General features: G+C 44.8%; 1 protein-coding gene across 2 annotated transcripts in view; it reads left to right on the top strand.

Moving 5' to 3' along the window:
• The window catches only part of MED27 (mediator complex subunit 27), a 240,480-nt gene that overhangs the window by 19,245 nt on the left and 202,745 nt on the right, over window positions 1-18,490 (top strand). The window lies entirely within an intron of this gene.

The raw sequence follows: 18,490 nt of genomic DNA, 5'->3' as shown, positions 1-18,490 counted from the left end.
CGGGCTCTGTCTGATGCCAGCTTCCAGCTCTGCCTCTCCCTAGCCCTCCCTGGGAGTCCCGGGGGCAGCTGACATAGCCCCTCATTACTTCTGTCTGTGAAGTGGGCCTGACTACAGCAGCTTCCTCATTGGGTGGTTGTGGATTAATACACCTTCAGCACTTAGCATGGCATCTGGCATATAATAAGGGCTCGATAAATAGCAGTTTATTTTCTGCGAAGAAGAGCAGCAGGACTGTTAGAATTGGTTGTGACAGAGGTCTGACTAAAGTGCGAGCTCTGCCCTCTCTGTGGGTGTAGTGGTCCGGCTGTCCTGGGGACTCCAGCGAGCAGGTGGGTAATGAGGAGACCTCCCTCCGTTGGTCTCGGTCCACACCCCTTCCCTTCCCAACATGCCGTCTTGGAAGCAGGTTAGTGGTGCTGTGAGCGAGTGGAAGGCATCTTAAGGGCAGGTTTCAGTTGTGGTCTGGAGTCTGAATTGACCCGCATCTCAATCCTTCTTGATTTAATTGTCTTTGCTGTCCTGTTTGATTGGGTAAATATTAATTATATCTGGTCATACATGTGGTTTTCAGTGGTCCCAAGTTTAATTACTGTGTTTTGTTAATAAAGTTCTCATAGAAGGTGAGGCAGTTTGTAAAGTACTTTAAAAAGCTCAGTCCTGGTTTAGGCCAGCAGACTCACTGGGGTGAGTCTTGGAGCATTATTGTAAAAAGAATTTCCAGTTTTTATAGGTGTGGCTCATGACCTTCCTTCTGCAGTCTTTTGTTTGAGGAGATGTTTGAAACATAGCTATTTTGTTGCTAAGTCGTGTCTGACTCTCTGCAACCCCATGGACTGGAGCCCGCCAGGCTCCTCTGTCCATGGAATTCTCCAGGCAAGAATAAGGGAGTGAATTGCCATTTCCTTCTCCAGGAGATCTTCCTGACCCAGGGATCGATCCCTGGTCTCTTGCATTGCAGGTGAATTCTTTACCGACTGAGCTACCAGGGTAGCATTGATGACAGAAGTGATCTTTCTGCTGAGAATGCTCGGGGCAGCCCCAGCATGATCATTTAGGAAAGGATTCTTGAGGGCCTCCTTTGCTGGACTGGGTGGGCCCGGGAGGAGACAAGGCTCTGCCTTCACAACGCTCCCAGTACAGTGAGAGGTGAGCCGGAACATGGATCCATGTGGTACAGAGCAGAGGGTCCTCACCCACCAGGAAGGCACACAGCGCCTCCGAGGGTCTTTTGGAGGAGGTGACCCTGGTCAGTACACCGTAAAGAAGACTGTAGAGGAGGGTGTGCTGACCTGCCCCTGAAATATGTCTGGACTTTTGACAGGCAGACATGGAGGGTACGGAAGAAAGTGGGAAGAACATTCCAGGTAGAAAGGGCAACGTGAGCAAATGTTTAAAAAATAAAGTGTTCAGTATATTTCCGAACTGACCAATCTGAAAAAAATGAGATTCCCAAACCACCTTCTTCTTCTCATATTATTTTTACTTTTGATTACTTGATACCTTTTATTAGCTTTTTCCCTTAATATATATTGGCTTTAAAAAAGAAACTTCATGACTTCTTTATTTATTGTATATGGATTTTCTAACAGACGTTGTATTGCAGAGCTGCTGATATGAAAAGCATCACCTGGGAACAGCCCAGGAGTCAGCCTGGCAGACCCCAGCTTGCACACTTGGTGAACTCCGTATTTGGCTAACGAGGTGCGACTGTTTTGCCTGGAACATAACATACACAGAGGAGAAGAGTAGGAGAAGCCGGACAGCAGCGTCAGGACTGCAACACAGGTGTTTCAGGCCTGCGTCCCGGAACCTGGCCGCCTGGGTTCACAGCCCACTTCTGCCGTTCCCGGGCTGTGTGCCTTCCGCCGCGTTGCTCAGTGTCTGAGCACCTCTGCTCTGTATGTAGCACGGGCTCAGTGATGGTGTTCTCCTTGTTGAGTCCTCGTGGGGACTGAGGTGGTGCCTGGAGTTCCTCCCTACGGGGTTTAACACGTAGGAAGCACTCCCTGGGATGTCCGTGTGTCTGTGTGTGTGTTGTAAGAAGGACGCCTTTTCTTCTAACCCGCCTGCCTCTCCCCCACTCCCTCCATCCCCCTTTCTGTATTCAGATCTTCGGTGCGTATCATACAGAGATTGGTACCTCCTGCCTGTGAGCTTCTTTCTTCTTCCTGTGCTGTCCTTTATAGCCAGGCTTCCTACCAGGTTTCTGAGCCATCCTTCTGTGGAATCGTTAAAGGGCTGATTCATAAAGAGCGGGATGGAGCAGTCATTTCACTTGACCTGGAGTGTGGTGTGGAGAATCTCACTGCTCCTGAGTGAGACTGGATTTTGTTATGGAGAGTTGTTTTTTTTCTTCTCATTGTGTGAGCATTTAAATCTTACCTTTGAAATGTTAGTTCTGCACAGAGTTGTTAGGCTTTATGCCGAGAGCCACTGTATTATTCTACAAAAACAGACCCCGTGCATGACTACTAGATAGTCACTGTGTGGAATTAATCTGTTATTATGAAACCTCAAAATAGGGGCCGTTGGCAGATTAAATGTCAGCGCTTCTCTAAGATGTTTTGCTTGTGAAGCAGAGGTTTGTAGGCAGATGGCTGGCCCCTTTGAAAGGAAATATACAAGAATATAGTTGTCTCCAGGCCACTCCCTCCTGGAGTCAAGAGATCAGGTACCTGCTGCTGCCAGTCCTCCTCGGTCCGTCTGCTGTGTGGGGTCCGTCTGCCCTGTGGCCATCCGTCTCTGCTCGTGAGAGCTCTGCTGCGTGCAGCTTGCCTGTATCGTGGCCAGGCTGATGCTTGGGTTGGATGGAAGAAATCCGAAAGCAGGCGGTAGCCCCATTCTTCTCTTCTGTTGCCCTTTTTCTGGACCACAGTTTGTTTTATTTTATGGTTCCCCTTTTGTATGGTTGATCATAGCTGAATGCCCTGTCATGGTTAAGATGCCAAGGGAAAGGGCCTGCTCTGGCCCTTCAGTCTCCTCCATTGCAGTTCTGGCCTCACTGTGGTACGGGACACACTCATTTTTGAATCCAGAGCGGTGCTGGCCAGTAGAACTTTCTGTGATGATGGAAATATTCTCTAGGTTACCCAATATGGTCGTCACTAGTGGCCTGTAACTCTTGGCATACAATAGGTATTATTGACATGTAACTTGGAATGTGGCTAGTGTAACTGAAGGACTACATTTAAAACTTTTAATATTAAGTTTCAGTCACATAGCCGCATGTGGCCAGTGAGCACTGTGTTGGATGGCACGGACTGGAGGCGGGACAGACCCTGGGCCACGTGGGCCAGCGCTGCAGCCCCTTTCTGTTTACTTGCATGTCTCCGCAGTCTGAGTCTGGCTCAGGGGTATGGCAGGAGGCGCCACAGGTCTTGGAGAAGCATTGTAGTGGTGCGATGAGAAGGAAAGCAGACTCTCAGCTAGCGGGGGCCAGTCTCTGACTACGCCAGGCCCTCTCTTTTCCCCAGCATCGTCAGGTTTTAGAACAAAGTGTAGGTGGCATTTGGGCTAATCCTTCCAGAAATCTATGTCCTAGCTAGCTATAATGCTGTGACTTTCTTTCCCACTCAAGAAGGCTTACTGAAATGCAAATGAGTGGCAGATGTGTTGGGGACAACCTTGAATCTGCTCTGATATGAGTAAATAATTCACAAGCTCCTGTGCTTTAACTGTTACTGGGAACACATTATTTGGGACACACCTCAGCATTGATTATAAAAATAAAGACTACCATTGAAAAGGACAGATTGATTAGAGCGTCAGCAGCAGGGTGTGCGTGTTGGATGGCGCGTGTACGTGGGGCAGTGTGTGTGTGAGTGCATGTATGTATGTGTATGTAGGTTAGACGGAAAAGCGTCTGCCTACAATGCAGGAGACGCAGGTTTGATCCCTGGGTCGGGAAGATCCTCCGGAGAAGGCAGTGGCACCCCACTCCAGTACTCGTGCCTGGAGAATCCCATGGACAGAGGAGCCTGGTGGGCTGCAGTCCTTGGGGTCACAAAGAGTCAGACACGACTGAGCGACTTCACTTTAAGGCGTGTGTTGAATCAGGGTTCCCTGGACAAGTTACGATTGAGAAACGCTGACTGAGGCCATCACTGAGTCTTTCTAGTTATTCGTCCACTATGTGCTGAGTGCCTGATCTATGCTGAGATGTCGATATGGTGGTAACAGAAGGCTCAAGGTCCTTGCCCATGTAAAGCTTATGTTCTTGGTAGATGTGTGTGTGTGTTAGTTGCTCAGTTGCGTCTGACTCTTTGTGATCCCGGGGACTGTAGCCCGCCAGGCTCCTTTGTCCATGGGATTCTCCAGGTGAGAACGCTGGAGTGGATTGCCCTCTCCTTCTTCAGACAACTAAAAAATATAACTGATATCAGGGAGTAAGAAGTACTTTAGAGACACACTAAAGCAGGAGGAAAGTCTGCGGGCAGAGGGGAGAGGAAGGCCTGTGTGAGGTGGGGGAGAGGTCCAGCCTTGGAGTCCGTGAAGGCATTCTGCTCCAGCTGCTGCTGTTGGCACTTTTTAAAAAAAAAAATTTATTTACTTATTAATTTTTGGCTCCTGTGTCCTCTGCATTGGCAGGTGGATTCTTCCCACTGGACCACCAGGGAAGTCCTGCTGTCAGTATCTTCTACTGTCAAAAAAGATACTTTCTGTCTGGAGCATATATTGACTTAATTAAAAGATGCTTACTCCTTGGAAGGAAAGTTATGACCAACCTAGACAGCATATTAAAAAGCAGAGGCGTTACTTTGCCAACAAAGATCCACCTAGTCAAGGCTATGGTTTTTCCAGTAGTCAGGTATGGATGTGAGAGTTGGGCTATAAAGAAAGCTGAGCGCTGAAGAATTGATGCTTTTGAACTGTGATGTTGGAGAAGACTCTTGAGAGTCCCTTGGACTGCAAGGAGATCCAACCAGTCCATCCTAAATGAGGTCAGTCCTGGATATTCATTGAAAGGACTGATGCTGAAGTTGAAACTCCAATACTTGGGCCACCTGATGTGAAGAATTGACTCATTGGAAAAGACCCTGCTGATGGGAAGGATTGAAGGCAGGAGGAGAAGGGGACAACAGAGGATGAGATGGTTGGATGGCGTCACTGACTCAATGGACATAAGTTTGAGTAAACTCCATGAGTTGGTGATGGACAGGGAGGCGTGGAGTGCTGCACTCCATGGGGTTGCAAAGAGTCGGACACGACTGAGTGACTGAACTGAACTGAGTGTTCTTTTCCCCGTGAATATAGCAGGGCCTGGACCCTGTCTCTTACAGTCACTTGTTGGACATCTTTAGCCAAAATCAGGCTGTGAGTTGCCACCCGTGACCTGCCTTCTCCCCTTCCGGCCGCAGTGATGTGCTCGGTGGTGGTCTTCTTGGCAGCTTCCGCCTTCCTTAGCCTGGCGTTCAGACTGCAGCCCACCCAGCTGCCTGTCCCCTCTGACACCCTGTGTGCATCCTGTAGTCAGAGTATTCAGTCTTCTGTCAGCTCGTATTTTCCAGATTTCCCTCCTGCTGATGTTGGACCTCTTCTGAAGCGTCCTTTTCTCCTCAGCCCTTCCCAGATCCTCTCTGCCCCTGAAGACCCACCTGCCCTCACTTCCTGTGTGACACTTGCCACGTCACCTGCTTGTGACCTTCTCTCCTGATTCGTAGTTAAGTGCTGTTCATGTGACATCACAAGAATGTCCTAGTGTTTCCTGAGTTAGTGATAAGTATGATCAGGCCTATTCTACAGTGTAAGAAACATTTTATTCCTCCAGTTCCTTGGGCTTGAACCCAAGGACTCTTTGTGGTGTTAGGTTTAAGAGAAAGGAATAACTTTATTTTAAAATTGTGTAACGCCTCTGTGTACACACATTCCAATTCTTTTTTTTTTCTTTTAAAGAAATTTTACCTTTCCTTGTCCTCTTTGGATTGCCTCCATTTCTTTCTGGCAGCGTTCTCAGTTTGCTGCTTTTCCTGAGGATTCAGTGTGTGGTTAGGGTAACGTGGGGTTCTGGGAACCAGCCTTGTTGGCAGTTGGTGGAGCAGAAGTTTAGAATCAGCTGCTGAATGCTTGAATTGCTGTGTTTCTTTCTCAGGCTTTCTGATCATAAGGTCCTGTCCAAGTCTCCACGTTCTTTGATGGTATTTTCCTGGTTGAGCCTACCTGGTTCTCTGTGGAGCATTGGACCAGATCTTGCCAACTTGCCATGAGAAGTGCAGGAGCAGTGAACCATTGGCGTGAGTGGCCTTCCAGCCCCTCACACAGGGGCTCTACCCCCGGGACTCTAGAATCACCTTTTGGCTGCTCTTCTGGCCCTGAAGAAGAGCACGTGCACACAGAATCTCGTCTCAGGAATATTGAACTTTTTCCTTGATTTTTCCCACAGTCTGCAGAGCCTGATTTAGGGCCGCATCAGGATTAAGTAAGATTACCAGCATCTTCTCTCCGTCTCTCCTGTGTATCTTGTATGAATGTGTCCTAATAACTATTGATATCAAGTTCATCCCTCAAGAAACCAAGCCGACCTTTAGTACCCTGCTGAGGTTGCAGTTTTATGATGTGTTTTCCTTGCAAGTAAAATCAATTGAGATAAATCTCGGTAGCTTTTTCTGCACGATGAGCTGGTGAGGCCCTGCTGCCATGGTGGGTCCCCCTCTACAGGGCACGCTCCCGTGTCCCACGCAAGGTTTTGTTTCACTAAAATTGACTGTTGATCTGCTCCTCTTAAAGGTCATGCTTAATCACATTTCAGGGAGACCAAAGAAGATACCAAATTGCCCAGGTACCAGAGTTGACTCTGCTCTCCTTCGGTGCTGTTTGCTTTTAGCAGCACATCTCTAATTAACTAGGCAGTTACACCAGTGCTTAAAGGGCAGAAACCCATTGTGCATGTTTTACCCGGAAAATTAGTCACAGTGAGTTGTGCTGTGGTTTCGGAATGGTCTGTTTTTCTCCTGGACATTGTAACGCCGGTGGACGAGACCCCAGCATGCTGCCAATCCCTGCTCCCCACCCCCGTAACCAGGGTGTTGGTTGAAGGACAGAGCTCGGTCACACAGTGGCCTGGCTTATCTGTGTGGTTGATGGGCCAGGATGACGGGCCCGGCGGGTTCTGCTGTTAGCCTTTCATGCTAAGCCTGATATGGTAGAACAGATGGAGGGGAAGGGGCCTCCTTGACGGTTTGGGAAGGTGGGGACCTTTAAGTTAGGAGGAATCAAAAGAACAGTTTAGTTATTAGTGGCATCTGTGTGACAGCTTGACATTCTGTAATTGTCCATGGAGACCAGGCTGCTTTGGAATGGTGTTCTTGCAAATGTGTCCTATTAAAATTTTTTTCCTAATAAGGAGGACTGGTCTGATTTGAGTAGTTCTGAGTTATTTCACATTACTTATTAACCATCAGCAGTAGGAATGTTTTTCCTTGCCAAGTGTTTGACTGGAGGGCTAGAAACAAGAGTAATTGAGATTCCTGCATTCAAGAAACATTTTTTTCATTCTCGAGAGAAAATTTTTGATTGGAAAATCTGTAACATGACTTAGTATCTTGAGAGATAATGTTGAGAGTGCAAGATAGGGAACATTTTGGAGGAGGCAGGAAGTAGTTACTGTTTTCAAAGTAATATGCACTTATTATCCCAGACTGAAAAACAGAAGCCGAAAGAAGAAAAAGTCATCTGTAATCCCTCTACTTAGTTTAGCACCGTTAACACTGTAATATTCTTTTCTTTTCGTCTTTTTTTTCTAGGTGAATGCGTTTGTGTTTAGCTTTATTGTGTTCATTCTTTATATATAATCAAAGCTACCCTCACCCCCACTTCCCGTTATGTCTCAAGAATTTTTAATGATAGTGTTACATTATCAGTGATCATGTTATAATGATATTGTAACATGTCCATAGTTCTTTAGGCACTCTGTCTGCCACATCTAATTCTTTGAATCTATTCATCACCTCCATTGTATAATCATAAGGGATTTCATTTAGGGCATACCTGAATGGTCTAGTTGTTTTTGCTACTTTCTTCATTTAAAGCCCAGATTTTGCAATAAGGAGTTCATGATCTGAGCCACAGTCAGCTCCAGGTCTTGTTTTTGCTGACTGTATAGATTGTCTCCATCTTCCACTACAAAGAGTGTAATCAATCTGATTTCAGTATTGACCATCTGGTGGTGTCCATGTGTAGAGTCGTCTCTTGTGTTGTTGGAAGAAGGTGTTTGTTATCACCAGTGTGTTTTCTTGGTAAAACTCTGTTAGCCTCTGCCCTGCTTCATTTTGTACTCCAAGATCAAACTTGCCTCTTACTCCAGGTATCTCTTGACCTGTTCTGTGTTCCAGTCGTCTATGATGAAAAGAACATCTATTTTTTGGTGTTAGTTCTAGAAGGTCTTGGAGGTTTTCATCAAACCATTCAACTTCAGCTTCTTTGGCATTGGTGGTTGGGGCATAGACTTGGATTACTGTGATGTTGAATGGTTTGCCTCGGAAATGAACCCAGATCGTTCTGTCATTTTTGAGGTCTGTCATTTTCAAGTACTGGATTTCAGACTCTTGTTGATTATGAGGGCTACTCCTTTTCTTCTAAGGCATTCTTGCCCACAGTAGTAGATGCAGTGATCTGAGGAGGCTGTACAAATAGCTGAGAAAAGAGATGCGAAAGGCAAAGGAGAAAGGGAAAGATACACCAACTTAAGGCAGAGTTCCAGAAAACAGCGAGGAGCAATAAGAAAGTCTTCTTAAGTGAACAATGCAAAGAAATAGAGGAAAACAATAGAATGGGAAAGACTAGAGATCTCTTCAAGGAAATTAGAGATACCAAGGGGACATTTCATGCAAAGATGGGCTCAATAAAGGACAGAAGCGGTATGGACCTAACAGAAGCAGAAGATATTAGGAAGAGGTGGCAAGAATACACAGGAGAACCATACAAAAAAGGTCTTAATCACCCAGATAACCATGATGGTGTGGTCACTTACCTAGAGCTAGACCTCCTGTATTGTGAAGCCAATTGTACCCTAGGAAGCATTACTACAAACAAAGCTAGTGGAGCTGATGGAATGCCAAAGTATTTAAAATCGTAAAAGGTAATGCTGTAAAAGTGCTGTACTGAATATGTCAGCAAATTTTGAAAACTCAGCAGTGGCCGCAAGACTGAAAAAGTCAGTTTTCTTTCTTTTAAATATTTATTTATTTGGATGCCTTGGGTCTTGGTGGTGGCAGGCAGGATCTTTGATCTTTGTTGTGGCATGTGAAATCTTTAGCTGTAGCGTTCAAGCTCTTAGTTACAGCGTGTGGGATATAGTTCCCTGGCCCGGAATTGAATTTTGGCCCCCTTCATTGGGAGCACAGAGTCTTAGCCACAGGACCACCAGGAAGACCCCTGGGAAAGTTCAGTTTTCATTCCAGTCCCGAGAAAGGCAATGCCAAAGGTTGCTCAAACTACCGTACAGTTCCACTGATTTCACATGCTAGCAAGGTAATGCTCAAAATCCTTCAAGCTAGGCTTCAATAGTATGGGAACCGAGAACTTCCAGGTGTACAAGCTGGATTTAGAAAAGGTAGAGGAACTAGAGATCAGATTGCCAACATCCATTGGATCATAGAAAAAGCAAGAGAGTTCCAGAAAAACATCTGCTTCTGAAGCCTTTGACTGTGTGGATCACAACAAACTGTGGAAATTCTTCAAGAGATGGGAATACCAGGCCACCTGACCTACCTCCTGAGAAACACCTGTATGCAGGTCAAGAAGCAACAGTTAGAAGCAGACACAGAGCAACGGACTGGTTCCAAATCAGGAAAGGAGTACGTCAAGGCTGTATGTTGTCACCCTGCTTGTTTAACTTATATACAGAGTACATTATGTGAAGTGCTGGGCCGGATGAATCTCAAACTAGAATCAAGATTGCTGGGAGGAATGTCAACAACTTCAGATATGTACATGATAACACTCTAATGGCAGAAAGCGAAGAGGAACCAAAGAGCCTATTGATACGGGTGGAAGAGGAGAGTGAAAAAGCTGGTTTAAAACTCAACATTCAAAAAACCTAAGATCATGGCATCCGGTCCCATCACTTCATGGCAAATAGATGGGGAAAAAGTGGAAACAGTAACAGATTTTATTTTCTTGGGCTCCAAAATTACTGCAGACAATGACTGCAGCCATGAAATTAAAAGATGCTTGCTCCTTGTAAGAAAAGCTATGAACAACCTAGGCAGCATATTAAAAAGCAGAGACATTCCTTTGCTGACAAAGGTCCATCTAGTCAAAGCTATGGTTTTTCCAGTAGTCATTCATGTATGGATGTGAGAGTTGGACCATAAAGAAGGCTGAGTGCTGAAAATTGATGCTTTCTAAGTGCAGTGCTGGAGAAGACTCTTGAGAGTCCCTTGGACAGCAGGGAAATCAAACCAGTCAATCCTAAAGGAAGTCAACCCTGACTGTTCATTGGAAAGACTGATGCTGAAGCTGAAGCTCCGATACTTTGGCCAACTGATGCAAAGGGCCAACTCATTGGAAAAGACTATGATGCTGGGAAAGATTGAAGGCAGGAGAAGGGGGTGACAGAAGATGAGATGGTTGGATGGCATGACTGACTCCAATGGACATGAATTTGAGCAAACTCCAGGAGACAGTGAAGGACAGGGAAGCCAGTTGTGCTGCACTGCATGGGGTTGCAGAGTCTGACTTAGTCTCTGAACACTAACCGTGTTACTATGTAGCATTCTGAAAATTTAAATTTTAGTAACTGTAATACTCTGCTCAGGGCCTGTACCATACTTTCCTATAGGATTTCCCTGTTGGCTTGGACATGTAGTTTACCATTTACCACTGTTACGAATATTGATGGGATAAATATCTTGGAGCACAGAGTTTTGTCTTTGCTTAGAAGTCCTTTCTAAGGATAGAGCCCTAGAAGTAGAATTACTGGGGCAAAGGGTAGTGATTTGGACGGGCTTTATTATAAAACCACAGGTTACCAGTTGAACTACTGCAGCGGTGCCAAGTGGTCTAAGATGTGTGTGTGTGTTTCTGTTTTTTGCTTCTAAAATTCCATTTAGCTCTTCCTTGTATCTTTCTTTGCTGAGACTTTCTGTGTTTCTGTTCAAGAGTGGTTACTCTTACTTGTTGGAGCATTTTTATGATAGCCATTTAATGCCTTTATTAGAAAATTCCAACATCAGTGTCATCTTGTGGTATGTTTACATTACCTATTTGAATTGAAATTTTCCTTATCATTTACATGCCAAGTAATGTTGGCTTGTATTCTAGACATTCTGTTATTATGAGGAAAACTCTGTTTAAATTCTGTGGAGAATGTGGATATTTTTCTTTTCAGCAAACTGTTGACCCTGTTGTTTTAGGCTGCAGGTTCAGATCAGCCTTCTGAGTTGTGGTTTCGTTGTGTTGTTTTCAAAGCCTTTGCATGACTCTTCTCATCTGTCTCGTGCTCATGCCATTCGTATTGGTGATTTGGTGATCATCTATCCCATAGGCAAGTTGTTGAGAATGTGCATGATGCTTTCTAGGGGCAAACCTGTGCTTGTGCTGGAGTTAATAAACAACTTTAGGAGTTTGCTTCTCCAAGCACATCTTTTTCTGTGATCTCATACGTTCTGTTTCTCTGGGCCTCCCTTTTCGGTCCTTGGCTAGAAAGCTGGGGCCTTATTTACACTGCTGTGCTGTGTACTTCTCCCGGTTGCCTTTGGGATGAAATAGTGGGAGGGCAGAGAGAGAATTAAAGGGTTGGAGCATGTTCCTCCACTCCTTCAGGTCCATAGTGCCTCAGATTGGAAAGGAAGTTCCCCACACCCTCAAAATTTCTGGCCCTTTTGGGTTGCCATTGTGAGAAACACGCTAACTAGCCCAGACTCAAAAAATGGAGACACCAAGTGCAGTGGGAAGTGAGGCTTTCATGACAGGCTTGCAAGATCAGGTGTCTGGTGGGCAGTCAGACCTAGAGTCCCCACGGGAGCAAGTTACCCCTGGCACGCAAGTCTCTCCCCCAGTTCCTCGCTGGCTGAGTGCTGTGGGGTGAACGGTCTTCCTGGATGTCGCCTCCCTCTTTATGGCTGGCCCCTCCCTGCCACTCTGTATCCTCCTTTCCTGCGCACCTATTCCTGTTCTTAAGTTGTGAATTCACCAATAGGATGAACCCACGCAAAACCCTAATCCAGTTCCTATGTTTAAATTCACCAGTGGAATGAACCCGTGTGAAAATCCTAGGCATCTCGCCCTCCCATTGTCTGCCCAGTTTTGTAATCCTCAACGGCCATTGACTATTACATCAGCAAGCTGTCCCTCAAAGCTCCTGCTCTTGAAAGTGGACCACTCTTGAGTTTGTTTGTTATACCATGGCAGCTACGAATGCTGTTGTCGCTGTCCCTGCCACAGTTGCAGAGGGACTGGGACAGGAGAGAAGGAAAAAGTCCAACAGGGGACGATTTTGCCCACTGTCTGAACTGGGGGACCCTTTCCTGACTCTTTGAATATAGACGGGAGAACTTTTCTGGATGTCTTAGTCTTCGCTGACGCGTGCTTCTGGTTTCGGGCAGCATTGAGTTCAGGCTGAGGATGTTGGAGAATAAACAGATAGTTCCCTCATCACTGGTTCAGTGGTACTTTGCATTCTGGTCTTCCTCCTTAATTCATCTGCTGCTGTCCACCTCTCAGAATCCTCAGATCATAGCCCCTTACGTGCTGTCTGCGTTTTGTAGCTGTTGTCAGTGGAGAGGCAGAGTGGAAGATGCTCACTTTTACCTGGGTCTGATGTGATTTGGACTTTTAGAAACCCCCCCGATACATATTACCAAATGGCTTTCCAAAATGACTATCAGTTTAGTTCAGGTGCTCAGTCGTGTCCAACTCTTTGCGACCCCATGAATCACAGCATACCAGGCCTCCCTGTCCATCACCAACTCCTGGAGTTCACTCAGACTCACGTCCATTGAGTCAGTGATGCCATCCAGCCATCTCACCCTCTGTCATCCCCTTCTCCTCCTGCCCCCAATCCCTCCCAGCATCAGGGTCTTTTCCAATAAGTCAACTCTTCGCATGAGGTGGCCAAAGTATTGGAGTTTCAGCTTTAGCATCAGTCCTTCCAATGAACACCCAGGACCTATCTCCTTTAGAATGGAGTGGTTGGATCTCCTTGCAGTCCAAGGGACTCTGCAGAGTCTTCTCCAACACCACAGTTCAAAAGCATCAATTCTTTGGCGCTAAGCTTTCTTCACAGTCCAACTCTCACATTGATACATGACCACTGGAAAAACCATAGCCTTGACTAGATGGACCTTTGTTGGCAAAGTAATGTCTCTGTTTTTCAATATGCTATCTAGGTTGGTCATAACTTTCCTTCCAAGAGTAAGCGTCTTTTAATTTCATGGCTACAATCACCATCTGCAGTGATTTTGGAGCCCCCCAAAAATAAAGTCTGACACTGTTTCCCCATCTATTTCCCATGAAGTGATGGGACCAGATGCCATGATCTTCGTTTTCTGAATATTGAGCTTTAAGCCAACTTTTTCACTCTGTTCTTTCACCTTCATCAAGAGGCTCTTTAGTTCCTCTTCACTTTCTGCCATAAGGGTGGTGTCATCTGCATATCTGAGGTTATTGATATTTCTCCTGGCAATTTTGATTCCAGCTTGTGGTTCTTCTAGCGCAGCATTTCTCATCATGTACTTTGCATATAACTTAAATAAGCAGGTGACAATATACAGCCTTGACGTACTCCTTTTCCTATTTGGAACCAGTCTGTTGTTCCATGTCCAGTTCTAACTGTTGCTTCCTGACCTGCATATAGGTTTCTCAAGAGGCAGGTCAGGTGATCTGGTATTCCCATCTCTTTCAGAATTTTCCACAGTTTGTGGTGGTGATCCACACAGTCAAAGGCTTTGGCATAGTCAATAAAGCAGAAATGGATGTTTTTCTGGAAGTCTCTTGCTTTTTCAATGATCCAGCAGATGTTGGCAATTTGATCTCTGGTTCCTCTGGTTTTTCTAAAACCAGCTTGAACATCTGGGAGTTCACAGTTCACGTATTGCTGAAGCCTGGCTTGGAGAATTTTGAGCATTACTTTACTAGCGTGTGAGATGAGTGCAATTGTGCGGTAGTTTGAGCATTCCTTGGCATTGCCTTTCTTTGGAACTGGAATGTAAACTGACCTTTTCCAGTCCTGTGGCCACTGCTGAGTTTTCCAAATTTGCTGGCATATTGAGTGTGGCACTTTCACAGCATCATCTTTCAGGAATTGAAATAGCTCAACTGGAATTCATCACCTCCACTAGCTTTGTTCGTAGTGATGCTTCCTAAGGCCCACTTGACTTCACATTCCAGGATGTCTGGCTCTAGTTGAGTGATCACACCATCGTGATTATCTGGGTCATGAAGATCTTTTTTGTACAGTTCTTCTGTGTATTCTTGCCACCTCTTCTTAATATCTTCTGCTTCTGCTAGGTCCATACCATTTCTGTCCTTTATCGAGCCAATCTTTGCATGAAACGTTCCCTTGGTATCTCTGATTTTCTTGAAGAGATCTCTAGTCTTTCCCATTCTGTTGTTTTCCTCTTATTTCTTTGCACTGATCGCTGAGGAAGGCTTTCTTATCTCTCCTTGTTGTTCTTTGGAACTCTGCATTCAGATGCTTATATCTTTCCTTTTTTCCTTTGTGTTTCGCTTCTCTTCTTTTCACAGCTATTTGTAAGGCCTCCCCAGACAGCCATTTTGCTTTTTTGCATTTCTTTTCCATGGGGATGGTCTTGATCTGTCTCCTGTAATGTGTCACGAACCTCAGTCCATAGTTCATCAGGCACTGTATCAGATCTAGTCCCTTAAATCTATTTCTCAGTTCCACTGTATAAGGGATTTGATTTAGGTCATACCTGAATGGTCTAGTGATTTTCCCTACTTTCTTCAATTTCAGTCTGAGTTTGGCAATAAGGAGTTCAAGATCTGAGCCAGAGTCAGCTCCCGGTCTTGTTTTTGCTAACTGCATAGAGTTTCTCCATCTTTGGCTGCAAAGAATATAATCAGTCTGATTTTGGTGTTGACCATGTGGTGATGTCCATGTGTAGAGTCTTCTCTTGTGTTGTTGGAAGAGGGTGTTTGCTATGACCAGTGCGTTCTCTTGGCAAAACTCTATTAGCCTTTGCCCTGCTTCATTCTGTGTTCCAAGGCCAAATTTGCCTGTTACCCCAGGTGTTTCTTGACTTCCTAAAATGACTATACCATGTTACACTCCGTGACAATATCTGTTAGCCTATTTCAGTGTGTGAAAAGATGAATACTGGAAAAAATTGTCAAAAGAAGACAAACGTATTCCCATCTTTACTTAGTTGATAGATGAACTACAACAGTTTACTGTGTTCCTTTATCTCCTTAATTAGTAGTGCGATTGAATGTTCACCTTTATATTTCTTTCTTAGGTGTAGTTCTTGTCTTCTCATTTGTCAGTTCAGATCATTGCCTATTAATTTGCTAAGTTTTAGACATATACGTTTGTTTGTATCAGGATCAGGTTTGGCTGTAAATACCATAGTCCTTTCAGAATAGTCCATGGTTGGTATGGAGCTCTGTATTGTCAGGGACCAAGGTTCCACTTATGTTACTGCTTTGCCACGTGTGGTCTTCATGTCTAAGTTGTCTGGTATGGCTGCTGGCGCTCCAGCCATCATCTCATTCTCATTCCTAGCAGGTTTCCCGGAACCTGGCAAAACGTTTTGTTTGTTGGTCAGAACTTAGACACTTGGCTATACCTAGCTGTAAGTCTTGTTGAGAAATAGTTTTTTGGCTGGGTAGCAACAGGTCCTGTTTAAAAGCTTGAGCTTCTGTTTCTAAGAAAGTAAAGGAGAATGGATGTTGACCAGCAGTTAGAGGTGGCTGTAAAACAAACATAGAGCTCTGAAAAGTAAAAAGTGAATGGCGAGGGCGGGGTCCTGCCCACCCGTTACCCCTGCCACTCAGATAAAATCTTTTTCGTTTGTTTGTTTATAACCATTATTAACAGCTTGATGAATAGTTTCTTTAGGACCTTTGTGTGTGTGTAGTAGAAAAAACAAAAAACCAAATATAGATCTCATTAAACATCTTATAATTCTCTTTCATTCAGTAATATACAGATCATATGTATGAACACAATACATTTGCTATTCTACTGTACAGATATAGCCTCTATATTTTACTTTTTCCTGTTGATGGACAGATTGCCTAGTTATTTCATACTTAAAAATTATGCAGCAGGGAATATTCTTAAGCACATATCTTGGCATACTTTATGCAAATATTTTTCATTGTTTTTCTTTAACACTATTAGTATTAAGCTTTTTTGTTTTTGCATATATCTTCCCAAATTGTTGTTTGCCTTAGATTTTGTTATGTTTTCTTTTTTTAACCAACAGAGGTATTTATTTAGTCAAATCTGTTGATCTTTTTCTCTTTTGTCTTGTGTTTCTTTTAAATGAAGAAAGTAGTTGTGAAATGGTCATATCTTTTTTCTCCCATGTTTTTCTGTGACTTGATTCCATACTTTTAACTCTAATCAACCTAGAATTATTTTCAGTGTATGATGTGAGATAATACTTTCGATTAGAACCTTTCTCTGTGTTTAATGCATGTCTACTGAATTAAATAAATTTTATTTTTGCCTTGTTAATGGCATGCTCCTTATTAAATGAAAACTGACCAGAAATGAAACGAAGTAAATGAGTGTCTTCATTTGACTCAGTTCTATAGGTAATTTTCCAGCCATGGACTTTGTGGGTAAAATGTGCACTGTTTTTGATCATTTAAGCAGATACAGGATTGTCCTTCAGATGTAAGGTCAGCAGATCCAACTGCAAAGCAGATAATTAGAAACAAAGTTAGCTTGCAAACTAAAAATGTGGTGCAGTGGGCAGAAGGCTGCCAATAGACCAGCTGCCCCAGGGGAGAGAAAGGCTGCACGGTCCTCCCTGTTCTCTCCTTGCCCCTCAGGACAGACCTCCTGGGCACTAGCCCCCTCTCCCTTCGGGGTTTCTGGTGAAAGACCCCTGAAGAAGAGGCAGCCATGAGAAGTAGGAGTAATAATAAAAAGAGCATTTGTTGTGCACTTGTAAAATCAACCCTGAATATTCATTGGAAGGACTGACGCTGAAGCTCCAATACTGTGGCCACCTGATGCAAAAAGCTGACTCATTGGAAAAGATCCTGATGCTGAGGAAGATTGAGGGCAGGAGGAGAAGGGGGCAACAGAAAATGAGATGGTTGGATGGCATCGCTGACTCAATGCACATGAGTTTGAGCAAACTCCAGGAGACATGGAGGACAGGGAAGCCTGGCATGCTGCAGTCCATGGGCTTGCAGAGATTCGGACATGACTGAGCCACTGAACGACAGCAACAGGCTCTCAGACTCTGTGCTAGGCCCTTTAGGTTATTTCTCAACCAAGAAGCAGCTCTGACAGATGCATTGTCGTCTGTCTGTCTTTTCATTCTTTCATTTAAAATAATACTTTTATTTGGCTGCCCTGGGTCTTAGTCACGGCATCCTCGACCTCCACTGCGGCATGCGGTGCTCTGAGTTGCAGCGGGTGGGATCTGGTTCTGTGACCAGGGATTGAGCCTGGGCCCCCTGCATGGAGGTGCAGCATTTTACCCACTAGACCGCCGGGGAAGGCCTGTGTTGTCCTTTCACGGAGGAGAGAACTGAGCCCGAGAGCTAGTGACCTGTGCCAGCTTCTTGGCTGCCAAGCCTGGAGCCTCAGGTTCTCCCTGCCGCCTTCTCCTTCCTTCTCTCCTCCCAGCTCTTCATCCACCCTTTGTCCTTCTCTCCTTTTTTCTTTTCAGTAGCCTCATGAATCACTTACAAAATTACATTTTAAATGATGGAGGTAACAGAATTATTATGGAAGTTTGGAAGCAATAGCAGGTGGGAAGAAGGAAAGTCCTGACTGACGCCCTGGACCTCAGTGTGTGTGGATGCCATTTCTCCCGATTTTTGTCAGTACTGGATATCAGTGGGAGAGGATCCTCGTCAGCTCCCCAGGGGAGACTGGGGTTTATGTGTCTTCATTCACACTTTGCTCATTCATGCTTTGGCCCCTCTTTCACGTGGATGGTTTCTCAGTTTTCTTATTGATGTCCCTCCACTGTGCTGCCCAGTGTTGGTTCTCTCATGCCAAGAACCTTCTTCTCAAGTCATAAATTATGCTGCCCATTAGAAGATGGTCATATTTTGCTGACCATTAGCATTTCCTTTTAAATCTCTTAACCTAAATTTTAAGTGAAGTCATCTGTTTACTCTTGTCAGATAGTGTATATTTTCATTTGTTCTCCACATTAGGACAATCAGTGGGGCTTCCCGGATAGCTCAGTTGGTAAAGAATCCACCTGCAATGCAGGAGACCCCGGTTCAGTTCCTGGGTTGGGAAGATCCACTGGAGAAGGGATAAGCTACCCACTCCAGTATTCTGGCCTGGAGAATTCCATGGACTGTATAGTCCCTGCGGTTGCAAACAGTTAGA

Source organism: Bos indicus x Bos taurus, chromosome 11 (assembly GCF_003369695.1).
Source record: "Bos indicus x Bos taurus breed Angus x Brahman F1 hybrid chromosome 11, Bos_hybrid_MaternalHap_v2.0, whole genome shotgun sequence".
NCBI classification, from domain to species: Eukaryota; Metazoa; Chordata; class Mammalia; order Artiodactyla; family Bovidae; genus Bos; species Bos indicus x Bos taurus.
Note: the sequence above shows the minus strand (reverse complement) of the source record. Positions and strands in the feature narration are given on the sequence as shown.